The 14250-nt window shown below is 48.0% G+C and overlaps 1 protein-coding gene and 1 non-coding gene across 17 annotated transcripts in view; both read left to right on the top strand.

The window, feature by feature from the left end:
• The window catches only part of GADL1 (glutamate decarboxylase like 1), a 647456-nt gene that overhangs the window by 297086 nt on the left and 336120 nt on the right, over positions 1 to 14250 (top strand). Inside the window, exon 1 of one of the 16 annotated variants that reach the window (XM_081527023.1) lies at positions 5832 to 6054. The exons of 14 other annotated variants lie outside the window; for them this stretch is intronic. The gene's annotated coding sequence lies outside the window, so the exon portion shown is untranslated. Of the gene's footprint in view, positions 1 to 5831; positions 6055 to 14250 lie in introns of those variants that run through there. One more of the 16 variants, XM_081527020.1, reaches the window with a different exon arrangement.
• Positions 2374 to 2446, top strand: TRNAV-CAC (transfer RNA valine (anticodon CAC)). Its single transcript has one exon. It is a non-coding gene; the product is annotated as a tRNA-Val (tRNA).

The raw sequence follows: 14250 nt of genomic DNA, 5'->3' as shown, positions 1-14250 counted from the left end.
GAGCAGGATGCGGTGTTTGAGCAGGACGCACTGAGTTTGGAAGCCAAGGCTGGCAGGGAGCTGGCAGATTGGATGAGGAAGGAGAGAGCTGAGTCAGAGCCTGTGGAGAGAATGTCGCTGTGACCCAAAGAGGAGGCAACACTCAACCCAGAGTGGAGGGGACATGCGGTGAAAAGGGTGATGATGAGTCCCTTCGAAGGAGAGTCTGTTCTATTCAGTGGCTGACCAGCTGTGAAGGTCAAAGCCTTGGATGAGTCAATGGTGGCAGCTGTGTGGGCCCACTGCCCTCAGCCGTGAGCAGCAGGGGTGACAGACCAATGCCTGAGGAACCCAGTGCCCTGAAATGCTGACAGCTATGGTGAGTGCCCCTTGAATGGTGGCCACAATATAGAATGTGCTTGCAGACCCAGTTGCTTCAGCCATGTCTGACTCTTTGCAACCCTTTGGATTGCAGCCCACCAGGCTCCTCTCTCACTGGGATTCTCCACGGCAGTGGGTTGCCATGCCCTCCTCCAGGGGATCTTCCCAACCCAGGGATTGAACCCACGTCTCCTGCATTGGCAGGTGAATTCTTTATCACTGAGCCAATGGGAAAGCCCCAATCTAAAGTGTGAAAAAAAAGTGAAAGTGTTAGTTGCTCAGTCGTGTCCAACTCTTTGCAACCCCATAGACTGTAGCCCACCAGACTCCTCTGGCCATGGGATTCTCCAGGCAAGAATACTGGAGTGGGTCACCATGCCCTTCTCCAGGGGGTCTTCCCAACCCAGGGATCAAGCCTACGTCTCCCGCATTGCAGGCAGATTCTTTACTGTCTGACTCACCAGGGAAGCCCATAATCTCGAGTGTACTTTGCTTTAATTAGAAGACCCAGTGGTGAAGAGCTCAAGCTGGGGTCAGACTGAACACGGTTCTTAGTCCTGTTTCTCAGGGAAATGGCCTTGAGTTTGATAACCTCCTGAGCCTCACTTTCCTCAGTTTTTAAAAAGTGTTTCCTTTATGCAGGCATTTTGAGGACCTGATGAGACAATGCCTAGGAGTGGTTGTCACGGAGTGGGGTGAGCACCCCAGCATGCTCAGAAAATGATGCTGTGAGGGAGGAAAAAGGATTTTCCTTTGACTCCTCTAGGTTCTTGGCTGAGTCATCTCCGCCCCCCCCCCCAATAATAAAAGGGAAATTATCAGGAGAGAGCAAATTTAAATTTACTTTTGTAGTTAAAATGACTGAACTTGTCTGAATCACTCCCCACCCCAGCAATATAAGATCTGAAGAAATGACCAAAGCAGTCAGCCTTTATACTTTTTAGATAAAGAGACAATCTGTGAGGAATTGACAAGATAAAAAAGTTCAGGTTTGGAGTAGTGAGTTGATACAGAAGTGACAGAGTTTGTTTATACAGCATCTTAGCCCTGAATCCTATCTCTGGTGCCAGGGATGCCGTCTTCCCTCCTGGTACAGGGAGGGTGCCCTTCACATGGGAGGTTTTATTTCCTGCTGTTGACCCAAAAAGATGCGCAGTGTGAGAGTTGTGAATTCACTTTCATTTGGGGCAGAATGAGGACTGCAGCCTGGGAGTAGCACCTCAGATAGCTCTGAGCAGCTGCTCCAAAGAGGCGGTCAGGGAAGGTCAAATACAAGATTTTGGTGAAGGGGGAGTTCGTGCAATCACACCCTTACTTTTACAAGAGGTTTTTCGCTAGATACAAGAGCTGATGTCACCATGAAGGGATTTAGTGCTTTTCTAGGTATGAAGAGATGCAAGGATTGTGATCATGAAATCAGTTCCTGAAAGTATCTAACTATCTAAAGATGTGTTCTACCAGATTCCCTGGAGCACAGATTTCCCAGGCAAGAATACTGGAGTGGATTGCCATCTCCTTCCCCAAGGGATCTTTTTGACACAGGGATTGAATCCACATCTCCTACATTAGCAGGCGATTCTTTACTGCTGAGCCACCAGGGCAGCCCACATATCTCTTACTGAAGGGTAACTTCTGTGCAGTTTTCAGCACTTCACTTGTGTCTGCTGTTTCTTAAAAATAATCAGCCTGAGGCTTCCCTGGTGGTCCAGTGGTTAAGAATCTGCCTTGCAGTGCAAGGTACACGGGTTCGATCCCTGGTCTGGGAAGATCCCACATGCCTCAGGGCAGCTAAGCAAGCTGAAACTCCTGAAGCCCATGCACCTGGAGCCTGTGCTCCACAAGAGACGCCACCCCGACAAGAAGCCTGCACACCACAAGGAGGAGCCACCCCTGCTCACTGCAGATAGAGGAAAGCTACGTGCGACAACGAAGACCCAGCACAGCCCCCCCCCCCCCGCCCAAAATGATCAGCCTAAAATTAGCCTCATAACACAGAGATGCATTTTGAGGACTTCCCTGGTAGTCCAGTGGTTAGAACTTTGCACCCACAATGCAGGGGGACCAGGTTCGATCCCTGGTCAGGGAACTGTATCCCTCATGCTGCAGTCAAGACGCAGCACAGCTAAACAAGTAAGTAAATATTTTTTGGAAAAAAACCCAAAAGAAAGGTACACACTTTGGGGTGGTATTTCTGCTCCCCTTGAATATCTCTGTCTCTATCTCTGAAGCCCAGAAGCAGATAGTACTCTTCCGGATTCTGGGGGAGACTCCGCATTAATGCTGTGGATGAAACCATAGTCTTCTTAGCTCCAGATAAACTTTTCATCTCTAGGCAGCTGCAATATTGGGGAGTTTCTATTCTATACTTTCTGCCAGAGATCATATCCCATTTCATGGATGGTTGTAGGTCAATAAACAGTTTTATATTTTTGCTCTTCAAAGGCTCCAAACACCATTCACTTCAAATATAAGCCGCCACCCACCTCTACTCCCTTCCAGGCTCTATCCTTACCATGAAAATGCTCTCCACACACAGAGCCCAGTGGGGAGGGTGGCAACAGGAGAACCTCTAACACAGACCTGAGCTAAACAGACACATTGTCCTTCAGGGGAACCACGACAGAGGAATGAACCCCCTTCTATTCTGTTCTGAAGGCAGTGCTGGCTGAGTCTTCTACATCAGTGCTTCATAGAGTGGTTATTTAGTTTGAAAGGTCTCTAGATGGACTCGGATAGCCCAGGTGGCAATTTTCTTGACCTTTGTGGGTGTGCCTGCGGTGCTCAGCCCATCGGGAACGTCCCTGAGGTCAGCTTTCCCCGGGCTGCCTTGCCCCGCCTCATACCTGTGACGGCATCCTTGCCCAGCTGCTGTTGCTCACACTGCAGTGGTTCTAGTGAGACTGGACGCGGCACCTGGGCCATGCTCCTCTCTGGTCCTCAGAGGTGGCCACGGTGTGGGAGCTCAGACTGAGCTGCTGTGACTCGAGTCTCAGAGGACCAAACTCTGGGACTTCTGATGCTCCACCTAAATCCCTCAGTGCTGGAAGGGACTCTGAGGAAACCACTCATTGCTGCTGTCAGGGACTTGGTCCCTCAGCCGAGCTGGGGACTAGGGATTTCAGTAGTCCACCTTGCCTGGCTTCTCCAGAGACGAGCACACCCCCGCAGAGGACGCAGCAGCCTGGGGTGGGCAGTGGGGTTTCCAGGCAGAGGACGGGAAGTTTGGAGAGAGTGAGATATACATCTTTTAATAAAGGCTGAAATGTTAAGTTGCAAAAGAGAAAAAAAAAATCGTTTTCTTTCATTAGGGTGCCAGCAGTGGGTAATTATAAAATGGAATAACTTGAGGATTAGGTTTCCTTCTTTAGAAATTATTGGAACACTACTGACCATAGAGGCACACTTTGGCGAGGGGAGCACAGGAGGTCACCTTGCAGCAGCATCTGATCTGAGTCATTAAGGTATTGAGGTAACCTTTTGGGCTTCCGAGGTGGCGCTAGTGCTAAAGAACCTGCTTGCCAATACAGGGGATGTAAGAGATGCAGGTTCAGTCCCTGAGTTGGGCAGATCACCTGGAGAAGGGCATGGCAACCCACGGCAGTATTCTTGCCTGGGGAGTCCCATGGACAGAGGAGCCTGGTGGGCTACAGTCCATGGTATTGCAGTCGGACATGACTGAAACGACTTAGCACAGTGCAGCATTTACTTACTCCTGGTGCCTCTACATCCCTTTACAAGGCTGACATGCCCACCCCAGCTGCTGTGGACGGTGGTTGCTCATGGCTTACAGCTGCCCCCCTTCTCTGGAGACAGTCTCTCCTTGGCTGATGCTGTCACACTCAGAGACGATGGGTGATCACACCTCCCTCCCTGACTCCACCCCTACCCAGCTGTCCACAGTGATCAGTGACTGTCAGCAAGGGTCTAGTAACCTGGCCCTCACTGCCAGGCAGGACAGCTCTACTTGACATTCCAGAGTTCACAGTAGGATTGATGGAAAAACCTGCATCTTTGTTAGACTTTTCATCTGCCTTACCCTGTGTCCCTCATTCCCATGCAGGTTTCACCTGAGAACATTCCCTCACTAAATTACATGCCCAAGAACCCCCACATCAGGCTATGCTGCTGCAGACCCCAGCCTGAGACTCTGGCTTATCCGGGAGGTGAGCAGAGAGCTGGGCGGCTTTGTTATCAGAGTGTGAAGGGACCACCTTCCTCTCTCTCCCCCATGATGCCCTCTGAGCAGATGCCAGCTTAATTACGGGCACAAAGAAGCTCCTTCTAGAATGAGGCTCTCTTAGTTGCCCGAATATGATCCTTTTACATAAAAAATTAAAAGCAAAAATTCTTCACTGTCTATGCTTTGGATTTCAGTTGGACTTTTTCATAAAAAATGCTTACTCAGTACAGCCTGGGATTCTTATAAGTTTCCTGCTAATGAGAAAGTGTCTCTCCTCCCTACAGTACTCTTACCCAATGATCTAACTGCTCTAGAAAATTACACTTCTGATGTTCACTCCGTGTGTTTCAATTCTTTCTGCCAACATTATGACTTTGAAACTCTCGAGTTCCTCTTGGAGCTAATTATCATAATTTCTGTAAGTGGATTAGAATGCCCTTTCCTTTCTGAAAAAAATCTGTTCATAGAAATGTTCCAAAAAATGGAAGCTTTGGCTCTCATTTTGTAGGACTTTTGTGGAGTGGTTTGATCTGAGTGCCTGAATGGGGATCATAACAGAGATGGGTAGGGGAGTGGCCTTCTCCTCTGTTTTGTCTGCTCTGTACTATTCTGTCTCCAGTCGAAAGGGAATGTCTGGGCTTGGGTTCTTCCCGTGGAGGCATACCCTGAGATACTTACAGCAAAAAAAGTTATTCATGTGCCATACAATACGTAGGGCATACTTACACTAAAAACAGTTGGTTCTTTATCTGAAATGTAAATTTAACTGGGTGTCCTGCGTCTTTCTGGCAGTCTCAGACTCAACACCTTCAGCCCAAGGCTTACGAAAACGTGATAGGATCCCCTCTGCACTCGCGTGTTAGTAAACCAGCCCCATTGCACCTCCCGTCCATACGGTGAGACCACCGGGGAGGGGACAGTCATCACTGACAGCCTTGTGGAGAGAGGGTCATGGGGAGTGAGAGGGTTCCCCTCTCTCCACACAGCGGACGGAGGAGGCCTGTGTTTTCCGTCCAAAGCAAAGAAGGCGTTGAGTTCTTGAGCTTACTTGGGTAGGGTGGAAGTACTGCTCTGCAAGATAAAGAGATGTTTATTCTCGGGTGGTTATTGCTTGGGCAGCAGCCTTGCCGATGAGCCCTGTGCCCACCAAGCAGGGGACGTAGAGCCCAGAGGCACGGGGAACGGGCAGGGAAGCTGGCGGTGCTCCTGTCATTTGGCAGAGATGAGATGTTACACAAGGTCCCTGCACTTAGCCTGGTGTCCTGATATGCCAGCCTGGGGCTGCCTGCCCGGTGAGGGGACGCTGGCAGCAGAGGCCATGAGGCTTTCGGGTGGCACTCTAGGAGGGTGGGGATGCTGCTGGACCCCCACTTCAGGGAACTACGGGGTTGTGAGAAACCTCATGGTTCTGCACAGAAGTCACCCCTGTGTTTGTAAGCACATGGAGGCCTGACACATTGTTTTGAGGGCCAGAACATGAAAACCAGAGAAGCCGCCGTGGACCACAAGAGGAGGTGGGTCTCTGGGGTCAGGGAGGTGATGATGTTCTGCTCCTCTTCCTGCCTCTCCTTCTGTTTTTCAATCCAGGAAGCTCAGAAGAGGTAGGACCTAGGAGGGTGGGGGGTTGAATGTGTGAAGGATGACCCCTGCCCATACATGTGCTCTCTGCCTTCAGCCACAAATCCACTGCGGAGTGGGAGGTGGAGAGCTTGGAAGTGCACACGAGATTGAAATTTAAGACAGGTTCAGACCACCTTTAATAATGAAAATTGACTAAATTGTTTGGAACCTCCCCAAGATGTTGTTAAGAGACAGAAAATGTGGATTTGATAAAGCGGGGATAAAAGTAGAGATGGGAAAAAAAGAGAACTTTTTTATGTCTGCACTCTGATTAGAAAAGGCACTCAATAAACCAATCCCATCTAGCAAAGTGGAATCCAGGAAGTGTAGAATCTCCCTGGTGATGTGACAGCTGGACTCCCAGACTGGCCACCAGGGAGGGGATATGGTTTGATTGCCCTCATCTGTCCATGAGGTGCAGCTCAGGGCGAGGTGAAGAGGCACCCCTGCCACACCAGAGAAGCCCCAAGAATTCTCCTTCCTGAAGACACACAGCTGAGCCTGGCCAGCACCCAGGGAACGGGGAGGGAGGAGCCCCCTGACACCCACACCCTCAGACCGAGATGAGGTCTGGATCTCAATTTGAAAGCACGCGAGTAACAATTGTATGAACGTGGGTGACTGTTAAACGTGAGCACAAATGGTTTCTCATAACCCATAAAAATTTTAAGTTGGTAAACGGGACCAGTTACCATTCAATCATCTTTCTTTGACATTGGAAGTTTTCCAGCTTAGATCTAACATGGCCTTGAGTATATGTACATATAAATACCTGCATGCAAAAATGCAGTTAGTTGGAAGAGTTCTGCAATTCTCTTCCAGTTCTGATTGCATTCTCAGGAATATAAGCTCTTTGCTGAAAACCCCGTCGACAGCTGTGCTGATGATGTATGAGGCAGGGCTGGGCCCAGTTCACATTTCCAGGCTTGCATTTGCCCTGCGGGGCTCAGCAAGCTCAGAACTTGCATATGTCGGTGAAATGGGAGCCCAGACACATGGTTGCTGCTTGGAAGTGGATCTGATTAAGGAGCAGGCTCTGCTTTTCCATCGTCAGTTCCAGTCCTGGCTTCTAAGCACCACTTTCTTTAGTCCCTTTTCACCAGACCTAATGCATTGCTTTTCTTGCTGCAGAAGCTGTCAGAAACCTTTTTCTTTCTTACGTATCCATGCTTTTTACAAGCATGGGTAATAATATTCTTATTGATCTTGCAAATCAGAGCTTGCCACGACTCGTGCCTTCCCACCTACCATAATCACTGAAGGCATACGGGCTGTCATAAGTTTGCAAAATTTGAGGGAAAGAGCCAGTATTTTACAGTCTTAGTTGGACTGAGTATTGTGTTTGAAAGCAAGGTTAGCAAAATTCTCTTATCTCTTTTTTCTGGCTGGTTTTGTTAGGTAGGGTAATTTTTAGCAAAGGATTGTCATTAAATGACTTCTATCTTTTGTAGCCTCCTGCCCTTGAGAAAATTATTTAACCTTTTTGTACCTTAGTTGTATCATATTTAAAGAGGATAATAATAGTATCCACCTAATAATAAATGGCTTTTTATAGGACTGCATGGATACCGGAGCCTGGTGGGCTACTGTCCATGGGATCACAAAGAGTCGGACATGACTGAAGTGACATAGCACACGCTCATAGCTGGGTATAAGGGTTTCCCTGGTGGCTCAGTGGTAACAGAATCTGCCTGCCAATGCAGGAAGTGCAGATTTGATCTCTGGGTTGGGAAGATCCCCTGCAGAAGGAAATGGCAACCCATTCCAGTATTCTTGCCTGGGAAATCCCATGGACAGAGGATCCTGGCGGGCTACAGTCCCTGAGATTGCACAACTTAGCAACTAAACAACAACAATCTAGGTATAAACATAGGTCTAGGTATAGCTCCAGAAGTATAGATGCAGTTAGAACCTTAGATTTAATCCTAGCACATAGAAAACTCTTAATATTACTGTTACTATCACTACCGCTTATGATTATGAGTTTTCAAGATAATAAGAGGCATTGTTGCATAGTGGAAAGAGTGCATGTAGGTTTTGGAGGAAATGACTTCTTAAGGCATGGCTCTGTCACTTACTGCCAGGCCTTGGTCAAAGTGAATGACCCCTCTGAGCCTCAGCAGCTGCACCACCAAATGGGCCTTTGGTACAGAATATTCAGTAAGGACAGTGTGGAGTGAATAAGATAATGTGTACAAAGTACCTGGTGTGCAGCCAGTCTCAGTGTGTATTAGCTCCTTCCTCCATTTTTAGAGGCTAGGATAACACCACACTTTGAATGTTTATGCCTATTTATTTATCCTGATGTTTCCCCTATCTCCTCCCTCATTTTGAGAAGGTAAAATACATGATTTCCCTACACTCAGTTCCACCTAGTTGTCCTCTGTGCAGGGATGATATACCAACACCCAATGATGGAGCTGAAATGACTCACCTTGTCTTCCAGCCCCAGCCGAGTCTGGCGAATTAGCTGAATGAACACGCGTGCCCAGATGAGCGTGGGAGAGGGACCCTTTTTCCCTCTCAGGACCTTCAAGTGGGGGTGAACAGTCTGGGCCATGGCCAAGCCTGACTCCGCGTGGTGTGAGCTTGGGGACCTTCCTGATTGTAGGGAGCACCTGGGCGGCCTGTAGGGTACGAGGCTCGGCCACGCCTCTGTTCTCTGCTCGAAGAGCCGGGGCAGGGGAAGGGGGGGTCGGGCCACCTTGTGTCCTCCCCTCCCCCCTCACCCCTGGCTGTGCACTGCAGTCACCCGGGAGCTTCGGAAGGTCTCCATGCCCAGGCCGCCCCCCGTGTCGTCACGTCTGAATTTACAGAAGATACCGGGTAGTCCTGATGTGTGGTCACGATGGGGAACAGCTGCCCTCAGCTGCTCCACGTAGACCTCCGCACTCAGGGACGTGCTTTCATAGTCACATTCTGTTAACGTGTGATAACTGTTCTTGCTTTTTGTGCTACAAACCTATCTTTTAAATTCTAATACCTTTTACTGAGGTACTGGTTTACATAGAATTTAAAAAGCACCTATTTTAAGTGTATAGTTCAATTAATTTTGGCAAATATACATCTACACTGAAGAGTGGCAGAAGATGCCACCCCAAAAGATGCCACTTTGGCATAAGGTTGGAGTTAAAGGCACTTGAATAACAGCAAAGACAAGAAAAACACTCTGATCCTCCTTTTTCTCAAAAGTAGGAGATAAAATTCCCATGTAAAAAATGTCCTTCTGTTACCAGCTAGGGTTCTTGTCCTCCCGAATCAATGGAAATTGATCAGAAACCAGACAAGAAATTCAGGCAAGGCTTTACTGGGGCTCCTGCTGCGGCAGAGGGGTGAGACTAAGTAACAGGTTCCCTTGTTCACTTGCTGCCTGAGGGGGAGGCAAGCTAGTTCATTATGTGGGGTGAGGGTAGGGGTGTGTCCAGGGCTCGGGCTGGAGGGATGGTTTAGATGGCTTGCCCAGCCCTTGCTAAATCGTTTCAGTTGTGTCCAACTCTTCGTGACCCCATGGACTGTAGCCCACTAGACTCCTCTGTCCGTGGAATTCTCCAGGCAAGAATACTGGAGTGGGTGGCCATTCCCTCCTCCAGGGGATCTTCCCGACCCAGGCCTTAGATGGTGTTATGTGTAGGGGTCTTGCACGGTACCCTGCTTTTGCTCCAGGCGCTTCAAAACAGCTATTGGGTTTGTTGGTCTCCTTGTGTCTTTGGTCCAGAATCTGCCCCAGCCGCGCACGCATGCAGTTACTCTTGGTGCCATACAGGGTCTCTGTGCTCTGTTGCTTAAGGAGAGGTACAAGGAGAGCTTGACCAGGTGCTGCATTGCGACCCTGCAGCAAAGGGTCCTGAACCCCAGCCTCTCGCACTTGCTGTAGGACGAGGAGAGGAACGTTCTCATTGGCAGGGGAAGCTGAGGCCGAGAGGCTTCTATAAAATAAACCTTGTTAAAATTATTCTTACTGTCCCCTAGTTTCCTCACATAGTTTAGTTACTTTTCCACATTGCCTCTCTTGTTCAACCCGCTATAAAAGCCTGTAGTTTCTGCCATTTCTTTGGGTCTTCATTTCTTACAAGGGCTCCCATGTCATGTGAAATTTATAATAATTTGTCTGCTTCTCTCCTATTAATCTGTCTCTGACGTCAGTGTAATTCTCGGGGCCAGCCAAAGACCCTGAGAGGGTAGAATTAAAAATTCACCTTCCCTGCCACACTCCTGTAATCAGCACCGCAGTCAAGGCACACGTTTACATCACCCCAGAAAGTGGCCCTGTGCCCCTTTGCAGCCAGCCCCCTGCCCCTCCAGTCCCGGCCAGGAAACTTGCGTTTGATCCCATTGTCTGAGGTTCGAGTCAGGAGTGTACAGTGGGTACTGTTTGTGTCCGCAGTCTTTTGCTCCCCAAGCTTTCTGAGACTCATCCATGTCGTTGTCTCTAGCAATAAACAGTTGATATATATATATTTTTTATTTTACTGCCAAGTTGTAATCCATTCTGTGAATATTTTACTGTTTCTCACTCATTAACCTCCTGGTGGACATACACAAACCTAATTTTGGAGCCATTTTTTGGTTGTAATTCTCTCCTCACGTTTCCTCTCATTTCATTTTACAATGAAAACAGGAAAGTTGATGTTTCACCAGAGCCAGCATTTCTCTATGAATCCCTGGGCTAGGCTCAGGCAGTGCGCTCAGTGGCAGCAGGGCACGCGGTCAGCTTGCTCTCCCTGGCGTACAGTGGGCTCACCCGGCCTCGCCGTCTGTTTCCCGGAGTGCTCAGAGTGGGCCCTTGGCTTCTGTGAACAACTCAGGGATGCTGATTCTGGGCTGCTATTTACTCCATTGTAATCAAGCTCAGTTATTCACTAAGAGCTTAAGTGACTCATTTCATAATCTTTCTTTGGCCTCCTACACTTAATTTCTGCATTTTATGATATCCCAACAGACTGGGATGTCCAGTTATATAGCTGTTTCATAAAGCCCTTAAAATATCGCCAAGCTGCCAATTTATACCCCCGAGTTAGTTTTATAAGTAGGCTAGTCACACAAATACACACATTATATATGTATATATGAAAAGTACATTATACATATATAAACTTTTCAAGATTAGGAAATCCAGGCTTTGCCAAGAAAATCTCTTTTAAACATTTTTACTGGCTCTGTATATATCGTTTGAGTAGTTGACAGTGTCTTGTAATGTTAAACTTATACTCACTATATGGTCTGTTTATCCCTCCAAACCTACATGTGAATGATTACAGAAGCTTTATTTGTAATTGTCAAACACTGGAAATGACTTGGAGGTCCTTTGGCTGGCAAACGGGTGACAGACTATGGTATAATCATACAGTGGAGTTCTGCTGGGCGAGAGAAAGGAGCACACCATGAAACTAGCAAGTGAGGGTGGGTCTTTATGTGTATTGTGCCGAGTGGAAGAGGCCTGATGTGGTCAGTCCTCCCTATTGGCGTTCTTTGTCCATGGACACAAAATGCCCACTGTATGATATCATTGTACATGAGGGATTTCAGCATCCACAGATATGGTATCTGCCAGCATCCTAGGGGGCTTCCCAGGTGTCTCAGTGGTAAAGAATCTGCCTGCCAATGCAGGAGACGCAAAAGATGTGGGTTCAATCCCTGGGTCAGGGAAATCCCCTGGAGGAGGAAATGGCAACCCACTCCAGTATTCCTGCCAGAAATCCCACGGACAGAGTAGCTTGGCTGGCTGCCACCCCTGGGGTTGCAGAGAGTCAGACACGACTGAATGTACACACACACAGAGGCTCCTGGGGCCCATCTCCTGTGGATGCCAAGTGAGGACTGTGTGCAATCTCATGTACACGACATTCTAGAATAGATAAAACGGGAGGATCAGAGGACAAATCAGTAGCTGCCAGGTTTAAACGATGGGAGTGTTCGAGTTTGGGGGGAGGTATGGAGGAATCTTTGGAGGTGAGGAAACTGGCACCTCGATTGTGGTGACTGTTACACAATTCTAGGAGTTTGTCACAAGGCACAGAATTGTATATTCCCTGGAGAAGTGAATTTTTCTGTATGCAGCTTTGAAAAATAAATTTTTAAATGGCAGCCTGAATTGCCCTTTTTCCCTCAGCCGTATCCCAGCCACACAGTCTTCCCAAGTCTCGTCATTAATTCTGTAGAAGCAGGAAACTGGGCAGGGGAGGGAGAGAGAACCGTGAAGCCCTGAGTCGCCGGCTTAGCCCGAGCGCCACTGTGTACTGTCTCTCACGGGGCTTTCATGGGGGTGAGGTGGGCTTGGGTACCGTCTATGGTGTATGTGCTGACTGTGCTCTCCTGGGTCTTTTTGAGGAGATAGAAAAGAGAATCCGAGATTGCAAGGTGGAGAGAGAGGGCAGGCGCAGAATATGACTGCCTCTGATGTGACAAGGAGAAGTGAGTCTACCAGGAGTGTGGCTAGACTGTTTTTCTGCCACTCATCCATGAGGATGTCAGTCAGGGAAGAATACCTTAGTAGCAAGAGGCTTTGGATTCTGCCAGTATGAAAGGGACTTTGAACAGATGAGAAAAGGAAAAATAATGATCCAGTAGTTTCTAGCTTCTGTCACTGGCAGAAACAATGGCAGGGTGACAATGGATTAATCAGAATATGGGCAACAGATAAAGAAAAACAAAGAGTGGTTAGTTTTCTGTTTGTCTTGATCCCTATTAAACACCCAAGTAGAGAGACTCTGTATGCAATTAAAATCCAAATGTGGGGTTTAGAGGAGGATTGGGCAAGGGGGGAGAGGCAGAATGGCTTAACTTTGAGCATCAAGCCATTATGACAGGCTTCCGGTAGGAACAACCCACCTTGTCTCAGCCACATTGGCCCTACTCTCTCCCACTTCCTGTCCTCCACTGGGCTCCCTCTTAGTGCCAGACAGGAGAGCCCAGGGCCCTGGTCAGCCCTGGGACACAAGACGGCGCTGTTGCAACTGCTCTTCCTTTACAGCTCTATCTGTGGCCACTTTTCTCTCTCCTTTTTTGCCAGGTTGAATATATGAAGTTTTAAAATAGATTGGCCTTTTTAAGTGGTCAAACAATTGAAAAGCTTAGAATCTGTCCAAGGTCAGCAACAGGAAGGAAGATTCAACAGATGATGGCCAAAGAGAATGACTTGGGGAAAAAAATCACATAGTTTCCCACTTGTGCCTGGCCAAGTGCAGAGTGTTCAGCAGTTGTGCTTTGGCAGAGAGTTTCATGTCAAATGCCTTGAGAACACGCAAGTCACAGAAGCTAAGCATCAGCCCTCCTTTCTACCGCCCCCAGTTTAGAACACCTTTGTGCCCTGGGATCCAGTCCCAGATATAGAGCATGTGTCATTGGCCAAGGGAAGTTGCAGGATCGATTCCCCCTGGGAACATTTTGGAGGCAGTATGTCAGGGCTCTAAACCAGATTTGCCTTTGACTTTGAGGACACAAGATAATACGTGGATAATGTTTGTTTACCCAGCAAATGTCAGTTTTGAAATGAGTTGAAATGCGTTGCATGCCCACAGTGATATCTTTGGATATACCCTGGCTTATGGAATTCCCATAACCATGTAAGAAAGGATCATGATAAGAAGGTAAAAACAAAGTAAAACGATAAAGTAACTACCCCATGCTATATAGCTAGCAATATCATTCTTGGATTTTTTTCTTACTTTGCAAACTGCATTGCTCTACAGACTAAGAGAAGTAAAGCCTCAGATCTCCTCTATCAACCTGTTTAAAACAACACTGACAATAACGTTTCCTTTCATCTGCTACCACCTCTGATCTGTCCCCTCGCCTCACTTCCTTTCATCATGTCTCCCGGCAGAGGGAAGCTGAAGCTACAAGGTCTTCTTCAAGGTCTAGATATAAAGGTTCTCACCAGATGCCCAGGAGCTGGGGCAGTTTGCTGTTGAGCCTCCGATAAAGTGGGCATTTTTACATGAAGGGTAGATGCCTCCCATCAGAATGACACTCAGCTGCTGGTGTGCTCAGGGGATGGAGCCACATAAGAATCAGGCTGGAGAGTGGTTGACACGCATCTCCTGTCTCTCACTGACCCTGGGGTCGGCACTGTGCACTCACAGTTCACAATC

The sequence above is a fragment of the Giraffa tippelskirchi genome, chromosome 9 (genome assembly GCF_054371585.1).
Source record: "Giraffa tippelskirchi isolate mGirTip1 chromosome 9, T2T-mGirTip1v1.2.pri, whole genome shotgun sequence".
NCBI lineage: Eukaryota > Metazoa > Chordata > Mammalia > Artiodactyla > Giraffidae > Giraffa > Giraffa tippelskirchi.
The sequence above is the reverse complement of the archived record's forward strand: the minus strand, read 5'-3'. Positions and strand labels throughout refer to the sequence as shown.